The sequence below is a fragment of the Echinops telfairi genome, unplaced genomic scaffold (genome assembly GCF_000313985.2).
Source record: "Echinops telfairi isolate 266 unplaced genomic scaffold, ASM31398v2 ScPeMD7_12;HRSCAF=54, whole genome shotgun sequence".
In the NCBI taxonomy this organism is placed as follows: domain Eukaryota; kingdom Metazoa; phylum Chordata; class Mammalia; order Afrosoricida; family Tenrecidae; genus Echinops; species Echinops telfairi.
In genome coordinates this window covers 12,076,523-12,087,975 of record NW_022103909.1, presented here as the reverse complement: position 1 = coordinate 12,087,975, position 11,453 = coordinate 12,076,523, and positions in this window count along the sequence as shown.

Genomic DNA, 11,453 nt, shown 5'->3' with positions numbered 1-11,453 from the left:
AGCCATGGTGGCACAGTGGTTATGAGTTGGGCTGCTAGTCTCAGTTCAACAGTTCAAAACCACTAGCTGCTCTGTGAGAGACAGATGAGGATTTCTGTATAGAGTTAGTCTTAGTAAACCACAGGGGGTAATTCTACCCTGTCCTCTAGGGTCACCAAGAGTTGGAATCAATTCGATGGCAGCGAGTGTGGTTTGGGTTGGGTTTGGTTGCTAATCTCTGCAGAGGAACTAGCTTGGACATCAAAAGAGCACTGGGAAGTGAGGTTACGTGGATGTCTGCAAATCCAGCTGTTGGTGCCTTTTAGCCAAACAGAAACTGTTCTATTGAAAAACTGAAACACTGTGGACCATGTGCAGTTTTATTTCATGACCTATACTCAAAAGCCACCCTGAGTATTTTCATATGACAGCTAAACTCTCTACCACTTATGATGGTTGATTTTCTCCAAGGGAAAATGTAAGGCCAACACAGGCAAGCGAGCTTGAACACTGTTCCTTGTGCTGCAACCAACCAAGGCACTCTGCCGGGAGGGGTCAGCAGAGAATCGTTTCAAGCAGCCAAAAGCCTCTTTCCAAGAAGCAAAAGGTCAACAGAGCTTTCCATAACATTTGTCTCTGCTCGAAGATCCAAAAATGCCTTTCTGCAATTGCGGGGATTGAAACAAGGTGAGTTTGTCATGGAGATTGGCTTACAAACTTTAATTAGACTGTGCCAGGGCCAAGGTATGGAACTCAAATACTTCTATTGCTCTCGAGTCACACAGTTATAGATAAGGAATGGGTAAGGGTTTGAAACAATGACTCTTCATTTATCAGCCCGATGCCCAACTCACAGCACCCCAGGGTGTCTCAAGAAACCTTTGGTGAGTGGTGTGTGTCTATTCACATTTTGATCCTCCGCAGAGCCCGGCCCGGGGCCTTACACACACTCAGTCCTTTCACAAGTGTCTCAAATGTTCTTTATTTGGATAAAGAAAAGCGAATGAGTTTGGGAGTTGACTCCTCCCTCTTGATGTCCAGTTTTCCAGTTTTAGTATTTAGAGGACTCTCTTCGAATGTTTACCATGTAGGTCATTTTGTTCTTTTGATGAAAAAAAAATGGAGATGAACTCAAAGCAGCTGGTCAGATTGAAATCCCTTTTGAAAGCTTCAATTCCAAAGTAGGTATTTCACCCATAATGCCTAAACCACTAGCCTCCTTTCTCCTCCATCCCAGTCTGTTAGGGTACCACTGACACATCCAGTAAGCCAGAAGCTCGGTCACTGCTAAAACACTGACCGTACTCTTAAAAAAACCAACAAACAACTCTCGTTGCAGCTCTTGTCAATTCTCTCGCACAGAGAACCTCCTCATGCTGCCACACCTTCCTCCCCTGGGGCACCTGATAGGCTCAAAGTGCCTACTTTGGGGTTGGCAGCTGAGCACTATGCCATCTTATTCCAGCCTATCCTTCCCCCAAAATGCATAGCTGTACTATTTTTCAATCAGAAATCTTATCAACAGAAGTGATATGATTCTCTTCCTATGCATATGTAACTGGGACAACACAAAAGTTCAAATTCTGTGGTCAACATCTGCACCTATAATCGCCAGGGTTCCTGGCTAATGTTAATGTATGGGAGAGGGATGGGTTTTTTTTTGTTGTTGTTGTGATTTGAGCAACAGGACTCTTAGTATTTCTAGCTCCTTCAGAGCTTTCCAAGAAGCCATAATTCTCCTTCTGTCAAACCAGCCAAACCAACCAAGCCAACCCTAAAGACAAGTGTTTCCGTGGAAATACGGTGTTGGCTTGTGGGAGTGACACATACTACAACAAACAAGCTACCTCATCTTGAGTCGGCAGTTCCTAATTTGGGGTCTATTCATCTCTTTATCTGTTTGATGCTCCTTGAGAGCACTAACTGTAACCGTACAGTGTGGAGTATGAAAAAGATGACTGAATGGAACAGACTTTGGTGAAACACGAGCCAATACTGAAGCCAGGATTACAGGAGTGGATTCTTCTCCTGTCAGTTGTATTAATGCCAAGCCTGAAGCGATACATTCCATATGCAAACCATCTAATTCAAACCAATTTCCTTAGTTTAAATCCAAATCATCAAGGCACAGTAAGAAGGCATTAGCCAAAATAAATAAATAAATGAATGAACTAAACCAAAGTTGACCAATGGGTGAAGAAGAGTTGTTGCTTAGGGGGCATGGAGTGTATGGGAATGGTGGTGGGATAATTTGGAAAAGGACATCAATAATGGTTGCACAACATGAAGAGTACAATCAATGACACTGAATTACACATGTGGAAGTTGTTGAATTGGAGAACATTTTGTTGTGTGTATTTTTGCCAGGATTAAAAAATTATTAATTACACTAATAACAATGAGTACAAGGAAGAAGAAAATACTCTAAAATTGTGGAAATGCTTGTACTATGCTTCTTGATATGACTGAACTACTGAGTTGTATGATTTGTGGATGAATTGACCATAAAACTCATTTTTTGCTTTTTTTTGTTTTAAAGAAGGCATTAGCAGTTTATTGTGGGCCACAGAGGATAATTTTCAAGATACATACCCCCATCCCCCGCAAAAAAAAAAAAAAAAAAAACGGTGACAAGAGAGCTAAAACATCAACCTTCAGCACACAAGAGATTAGTGAAATCAGAAGTCCAGGCTAAGGGTAGAAGTGGGCTGGTGTAGAAAGAAATGTAAGATACAAAAGCTTAGAAGAAAAAGCTGGTGTGCCCCAGACTAGTGGCACAGAGCTGATCACAACAGCTTTCTTTGTCGATGTAACCTTTCTGGCCCTGGGTTTGTAGCTCTGATACGGTAATTTGCTAGGCCACAGCTTGCAAAGGGATTAGATAGTTTACTGAGAAAATTAGATGACTGTGGTCTGTCAAGAGAATTGGTCAATTTGTGCTCCTGGTGAGAGACGCAGGCTTATAAAAGAACCAATCTCACAGAGGTTGAGGGGCCACAGCTCATTACTATCAGGAAGAATAACCTGGAAGAGTATGGCCTTTGGACCTGGGAGTGGGGTCAGACCTGTACTGAGAACCTCCTAGCATCAAGAGACAGAAAGTTGAAACACTGGAGATGAAGTGAAATGACTGAAGATGGCACGGAACGGTACAAGATGGTAGGAGTGGCAAAAACCAGAAGACCAGCTGAGCTAGCTGCAGCAGGCTCAGTGATCCACGTAGCAGGGCAGCAGAGCACCTTTAGGCAGAACATTTGTTGGCAGGGTTGGGTACCTCCAGGCACTTGATAGCGGGGCCAAGATTTGTAACACCTGCCGAATTAAGGCTTGGCAACAGAGCTGAGCCCTGAGTGGGGATGAGTGGGAGAGGCTCCAGAGCGACCTGCTGGCTGGCATGACCAAGAGGAGCTGAGCACTTTCTTGGTTGGAAGCTGTCTTGATTGATGAGCTGCATCCTGAGTCGTTCCTCTCACTTCCAAGTTGGTCTTGAAACCAAATAGTAACCTGTTACTTCCCCCAAGAAAGCATATAATTGTGGGTATGTTCTGAGTTTTGTGTGGCCATCGCAAGAGACTATATTAAATCCAGCAGAGAAGCCAAAAGGGCCGGGAAGAGGATGGATGGTGGCAGAATGGATCAAAAGGTTGAAGAGTGGAGAGATGTCTGACCTCCTCATCCTACGAAGCAGCTCTGTGTTGGTGCTGACTCTCATTATCCCCCTGAGGGAAGAGGACTTGTGACGATGAGGATGATCCTGGCTTCTGGTCCTAGAAATGGGCCCTGCATAGATCTGGAGCCCTCTTTGCAGTGGCTAGTCAGGAACTTAAAGCAAGGGTGGGATTAGCGCAGCATGGAGAGTCAAGGGCGCGTCGGACCACGGAGTCATTTTAGACAGAAGGAATGTGACTGCTGGTTCTTGGGTGATCTATCCAGGGAGAGCAAAACAGAACCCAATGAGCATCTCTTGCTCATCATAGCACAGCAGCATGGATTTAGGGAATCCTTGCATCCTTGGTCCTGTGCTAAATCTTGTCCATGTTTTAAAGTTGTGATAACACCATGGTGAGGTAGAGCTTAGTCTCCCCACTTTACAAACGAGAAGCGTAGCGCAAACCGCTCAGAGTCCTCCGTGGAGGAGATGGGATTCAAAACCCAGCCTGACCCCAGAGCCAGTGCTCTCAAACCAGAGCTATGGCTGACCAGAGCCCGCCGAGCGGATGCCCACTCCCAGCGACTCGCTAGCGTTTCCGAGGCGGCAAATCTGCACAGGAACAGAAAGGCTGACCTTGCTCCCGAGGACTTCTGGGGGGTTTAAACTGCTGCCTTGGCGGTTTGCAGCCCGAAGCCTAACCCACCGCACCCCAGAGGTCCTTTACTTATACAAAGCAAGTAAAGCGCCTTGCTTTCCCTCGTTTTTCCTTTAGTTATACCGCCAGAAAGTGAGGACGTTTTTATTACCACACGGCTTTTGCTAGAAATGAAGCAATCATTGTCAGGCTCACTTCCCAAATCCAAACCAAACTCACTGCCATCCAGTCGATTCCGACTCATAGCAAACCCACAGGTCAGGGTGGAAGTGCCTCTGTGGATTTCAGAGCTGGTCATCTTTCATGGGAGCAGAAAGCTGGGCCTTTCTCCTGCAGCGCAGCTGGTGGTTTCTGACTGCAGGCCTGCGGTGAGCAGCCCCATGACAACGCCTTGACTTTGCTGGCTTCTAGGACAAGAGGACTGTGCAGCTAAAAGCAAATACAGGGGGACCCCCTCCTCCACAGCCAACTCCAGGGATCAGGGCACAAATAAGACCCTGGGCTTTTTAAAGCTTTTCATGATACCATCTGACACAAAACCATTTTATTGTTCAAATACAACAAAACTGGCCTATATTGGAAGATCTTTCTATAGCTCCTCTGTTGCCAATTAGTCATTACGAGTATCAGTGTGTACTAAGCTCTTATTCCAACAAGGGAATCACTCACGGATGGGGTCAGCAGCCCAACCGCCACCTCTTCGACGGAAAGGCAGATGGCACTGAACAAAGAGCAGCCCACGAGGCTGGTTCTGTTCGTAATCTCTGTGTCGCCCACTTGACTGACTGTACCTCACATGATGCCCTGAAGGCAAAGGCACTGGAGTCCTGCAGCCATTAATAAACTTGTCAGACGAAATTGATTACAGCTCAGCTCACTGGACCAGAATATATTATTATTAAGGTCTTTCAGTTCATCTGTACCAAACGAAAAAAAACAAACAAACACGAAAGCTATGGATTAATAATCTGTCTGGTAACATTCCTGGGCAATTTTACCAACATATCCCTCAACAAAAACTCCTTGCAGATGAACTCGAATCATAGAGACTATTAGGGCTCATATCAAGTAATACAGACTGGTAAACACAACCTGCTTTCCTGCTGAAGTGGGGGGGGGGGTGAGGCAAGTTCTACTTCCAATTTAAGACTACATATTGCGGTTTACAGAACAGAACAGCCCTCCTTTCCATTATTAACCGTGTCTGAAGTCTGTAAGCTTCTCTTGATAGATTCTAACAAGATTCCAGAAATCGGTGAAATGCTTCTTTTCCCTAACCTCTTACAAAACTGTGCTTAGGAGGCAGACAGCAGATTGGTGAAGATTGAAACCGTCACTGAACAATTGTTTGGTCACGTGCCATGGTAGAGGATTTGAAGGGTCAAATGTTTTCCTTGAGATAACCAAACGATTAGGCAATCCCCTGATATAAAATCACCGCTTGAGTGAAAACAACCACCAAACCCACATCCATGGAGTTGGTTCTGTCTGATACGGGCCTTAATCGAGGTTTCCTGGGCTGTCAATCTTCAGAGGCAGGCAGCTTCATCTTTCTCCCCAAAAGATGAAAGAGGAAGGCAAATCCCTTCTTGGCTTCCCATGAAACGTTAAAATTACATACCCTAACATGCAACTGTCTACTTTCTAAGAAGATCTTTCACAAAGGGCAGCGTTATCTTTAATACAGCCAGACAAATAAAACTCTACTACCAAAAATGCCACCGCTCTGTTTCTCATGCCTAATTAAGAGACTTCATAAAACCAACCCTCCCCCACCCCACCCCAACAAAACAAAAACCCAACCTCACTGCCAAAAAGCAAACTCAAGGCTGACTCATAGTGACCCCCCTGTGGGTTTCTGAGCTGCTAAGTGTTTGGAGTAGAAAGCCCATTCTTTTTTCCAAGGAGCTGCTGGTAGTTTTGAACAGCTGACCACTTGGACCGCAGCCCAACACATAACTACTACACCACCAGGACTCCTAAGAGACTTCAGAGGGAAAATACATGCAAAGATAGCACACACAAATACCTGGTTCTCTGAAAGAATGTAATCGAATGCTTGGGCATTATGATACTGATGGCTATATAGAGCAAATGTAGCATCGAGTGAAATTAGAAGGGAAGAAGGGGTGCAATATGACCACTGGAGTGCTACCTGTGTTGCACACGCTCTGTGAGCTGTGAGGGAACTAGCCACCGCAGCCACCAACAGCACCAGGGAAAAGCGGGGCCACTGGGGGACCTCGGCCATGCCACCTGGCAGCCTGCCAACAAGTATGTCAGCTGAGACTCCCAAATTGGGCAGATTTCTGTTTGTAGGGGTTTTTTTTAATTAAAAAATTTTTTCAGTTTTATTTGCAAGCAATTTATATATAATATAAATCACTGAGATTGTACAATCACCCCCACATCAATTTTAGAGCATTCCCCCTCCCACATGGTCAAATTGCCTTTAAGATGATTCATGCAATCACAATCCATTTGAGGGCTCCCTCCCCTCCCATCTTCATTAGTTGCTCCCCAAATCCCCTTTCCCTCTTTGTCATCCACCCCTGTATTTCCTATATCCCCTTGTATCTGCTATTATTGTTATGCCTCCACTCTTCTGTGCTTCACAGCTGGGAGACCCAGCAGAAAACAACGAAAAACAAAATCTAAGCGCTAGGGCGGTAAGAGTACAAACATAATGGTATACAGACAAAAATACTAATAATGTGTAAGAAGGCAAAGACCCCCCAACAATCATAAAAAAGCCAGGGAAGAAGATTTTGTCATGGAGCAAGTAAGGGGTACTTGCACCTGGAACAAATTCAGGATGGGTCTCTGGGGAGGTCAACTGGCCAAGTGTTGATCCAGCATAGCCAAGACGGCAATGGTCTCTGCCGGATGGCAAGGCTGCTCGAGGGCCTCGCCTGTGGCAGGGCAGATCTGTCAGTGGCTCGGTCTGAAGAGACACTCTGCCGATGGGTTTGGGGCTCTCACTGCCCCCAGAGTCCTCCACAAATCGGGTGTTCCTAAGTTTAGCTCTGATGCTTTTCTTCACACCATATTTGCGTTTTGCAATTGTCATCCTTGGATCACACAAGCTGGTGTGCTTCTTCTATGTGGACTTAGTTGACTCCTCGCTTAGATGGCTGCTTGTTTGAATACAAGCCTTTCAGACCCCCGGCATTCTGATTGATAGTCCGGCACCATCTGGCTTTCTTCACCACGTATTGCTGTGGCACCCTTATCTTCAATGATCACTTCATGAAGGTGAGTATGTAGGAAGACTATGATGTGAAAACTAATTGTTTTTAAGTTGGAGCTAGATTTAGTGGGTTTTGTTTTGAGTAGGTGAGGATTTGACATTTAATGGCTGGTGAGTAAGTGGAAATTTATGTTTTCAGTGGTTTGATATTTCAGATAGTCTGTAAGGGATACATATACTAAAACCAAACCCAGTCTCACGAGTTAATTCTGACTCACAGCAAACCTGTATAAGGTTTCCAAAGGTATAAATCAGTGGTTCCCAAAGTGGGTGATACCGCCCCCTGGGGGTTCTGGGATGATGTGTATGTGGGGTTGGGGGAAGCTGCAGGAGCAGATGCCTATACTTTATCCTGGATTATGGGCTCTAGTACAACAGTCTGTAATTGCCTGTTGGGGAGGCTCTAAGTAATACTTTTTCTGAATAGGAGGCCGTAGGTCAAGTAAGTTTGGGAACGTATTTTATAAACCTTCACTGGAGCAGGTAGCCTCCGCTTCCTCCCTGGAGCCGCTGGTTGGCTTGAGCCACCGACTTTGCAGTTAGCAGTCCAATGTTTACTTGACAGGACCACCGAAAGCACGCACAGAGGATTCTAAAAGGGCACATATAGACTGTACTTAACTGGAACACTTAGCAATATACAGGACTTTTAAAGCCTTTTTATAAAGCATTTGGTTCTCTGCTCCGTCCTACTTCCAACTACCAAGGATCCACATCTCACACTGGAATGTATGTTTAGGGCAGATGAGGAAAGAGGGCCCAGGCTCAGATGTCTCTTTTCTCTTTTTCTTTCCTTTGCTGTAAGGTTTTCCTTACGGTGCTTTTAGTTTCAGGTTTCCCTAACCTCCTAATGCAAAACAGGCTCAGAAGTACAATGAATGGAACAAACCACATGTTGCTTTTCTTTTCTGTTTCTGAGGAGAAAAAACCCAGTTTACAAGAGCGCACGCAAATTTAGCAGTTAACTGAAATTAAAGATGTTTGAAAGGTTTCTTAACCCCAGTCTTGGCCATCTTGTAATATTTTAAAATATAAACCGAAACATATGATTATGATGAACTCTGATTTTACTTAAAAGCAAGCAGAAGATGGAAGGCCATGGATAATAGTTTACAAAATGAATTTTGACTTACGAGGCAATCTGAATATTTTCACCTATTATCTAAAGGGCAAAGATGAGGGGCTGGGGGTGAACTATAGCTTTTTTTCATGGTGAAATCCACACGAGCACATTCTGAACCCGGGATTAACAATCTATATCTGGGCTCCTACGGATGTGCATAAATTATTCGAAAATTTTATAGCTCAATTCAGCTGTCATGGGGAAGAGCCTGTAGACACGACTTCACACCTGTTCCTTATCTAGTAAAGTCCTGAGCTGAGTTACTCCCACCTGGGATGAGCATGCCCAGACTTCCCTCACACACATCATGTTACACAAAGGGATGGATTCTTTGGAGTGCTGGAATTTTCCCTAAACAGACGATCACAATACAGTAACCCCTGAGACAGGAGCATAAACCTTACTGAAATAGCACAAGAGATCAATGATGTCTCTGTCAAATTTGAGCTCTTTAGTGTAACACACACCCATACCACCAAGTAAGAACCGGCGTGTATAATATCTGAGTCAATCAGCTGACAGAATTTATTAAAAATGAATGATTCGTTGGGGTCTTATAGAAAATGGGAATGCATGACAATCAATAAACATCAGAATAGTCCCCAGCTGTTGGGGCAAATGTCAGCTGTGGGAATCTGCAATTTACTTCCAAACCCTTTTCAATCCCCAACTCAACTCACTTAATAAAGGGAGGAGGGCAAGGGCTACCTTGATGTTCCTACCAAAAAAAAGTAAGCAAGCAAAAGAGGAGTGAAATCCAAATCAGTTACCATCGAGTTAATCAATGCAGCCTCTTGGCAAACCCAAACATTTCTAAGTGGAACACAGGCCCTAAGAGGCCCCACCCCCCTTGGGGATTGGTACTAGTCCTCCCAGCGTGAATCTGCACACAATTCAAAGGGGCTTTAGATATTTCAGTGTGCGATGGAGGAGACCTTGGAAAGATGCTAAACTCTGGGTTTGTGGCAAAAGCAAAACAAAAAACCAAGAAACAAAACCCCACTTCCTCACAACATTCACCTTGGATTTTAGAAGCTATCATAATATCATATGATTTCATTCTTCTGAAATTTGTTTAGACTCCACTGCACAGAATATGGGACATTTTTACAAATGTTCTTTTACATCTTTCAAAAAGGTGAATTCTGTTGCTGCTGCATGCTAACAATCAAGTTTATTGTCTGCTGTTCAATCGAGACCTGATTCTCCCCCCAAACCCACCCCATGTTTAGGTATTCGATTAATTAGAAGCCCAGATATGACAGGGTGTGGTAGTTACATAATCGGTTGTCAATTCAAGGATTGAGTGTAGTTTAGCCTGTCAATCAGGTTGCAGCTTGATGGCCTCATACACACTCACTCCTTGCAAGACATTTCTGTTGAGAAGACACATGGAGCTACCCTAGAGCCCTCGAGCTGAAGGAGCCACATGGAGACCCTGCCAGCACTGAGATACTTCCACTGCCACTGGATCCACAAGACTTTTCACCCACTGGCCTGTGATCTTCTTGTATTCGGTGTCACTGCATGTGTTGCGTGAGTCTGAAGAGGAATTTATGGATTGGTATTGGACATATGGGCTAATATTGGACTTATGGACTTGATCTGAATTGGGTTGGGGTGTTTTCTCAATATTCAATTGCTCTTGTATATAAAGCTCTTTCTTTTACACATATGAGTGTCTCTTTGAATTTGTTTCTCTAGGCTACCCGGATTAACACACAGGGATCAGAGTACTCTACAGCTAACAGGTAGATCAGTAGTTCAGACACATCAGGACAAAGATGTGGCCGTCTGTTTCAGTAAAGATGGCAGCCTTGGAAACCCTATGGTTCTATTTCAGTCCTATTGGAGGGCTGAGTCTAAATGGACTCAATGGTGGGGTTTGGCCATTTTGCATAAATAATAGTGATACTACATTATCAACTCTGCTAATGGTTTAAAAAAGTGGGGCAAGGAAACGTGAAAAGTGAGGCCCTGGGAAAAATCTACATCATCAAATAAGAAGACTCTTGTGCCTCGCTTCAGCAACACAGACCCCAAATGTGGAGCGATTCAGAGAAGATTCGCATGGCCCCGGGCGAGGATGACCCATAAAATCATGAAGGCACTTCAAAAGCAGGGATGTTAAAAGTTGGACACAGATTTCTGAAAACAGAGGCAGAAGAGGCTCAAAGACCCAGTGGCCATGAGCATTGGGCATTCTGCCAGGAAAGGAGATTTCTTGTTCAGGTAAATCTGGTGAGCAGAGCACAGGAATATTGTTTCGTTAAAGTTCAAGAGACTATAAGGAGAGTTTTTCTGGCAACCAGTCTCCCCTCTACAAAAAGCCACGTTGAGTAGGCAGAAGGTGTGGATGGAACGAGGGTGACTCTGGACTGGAGTCTGCAGGTGGGCTGCCACGTGTTTCAGTGGCTCCCAAGCGTGGCAGGCGTGTTAGGAAGCGCCTTGCTTTGAGGCACATGGAGTTTTGTTGGAAATGCTGAACAAGGCTTGTGTTAGTTATGGCCCTATGGTGGCAGGTTACAAGTATCAAATTAAAAGACAAAGTGTGTGTATGAGAGTGCGCGAGACTGAGAGAATTTATCAGATGGACAGTGATGTCTGAGGCAACGTAAGAGCAGAGTTTCAGAAAAGGACTGGACATTCAGAAATGGATAGCCCTTAGCAATCTGAACAGTGCGCTTCCCTCCAGTTTTCTGTCTCTGCTTCTTTCTAATACCCAAGCCTTCTCTTCTTGCAGACAGGCTTTTACAGCTTCTCAGCCTAAGAGTTAAAAACTGGCCACCTCACA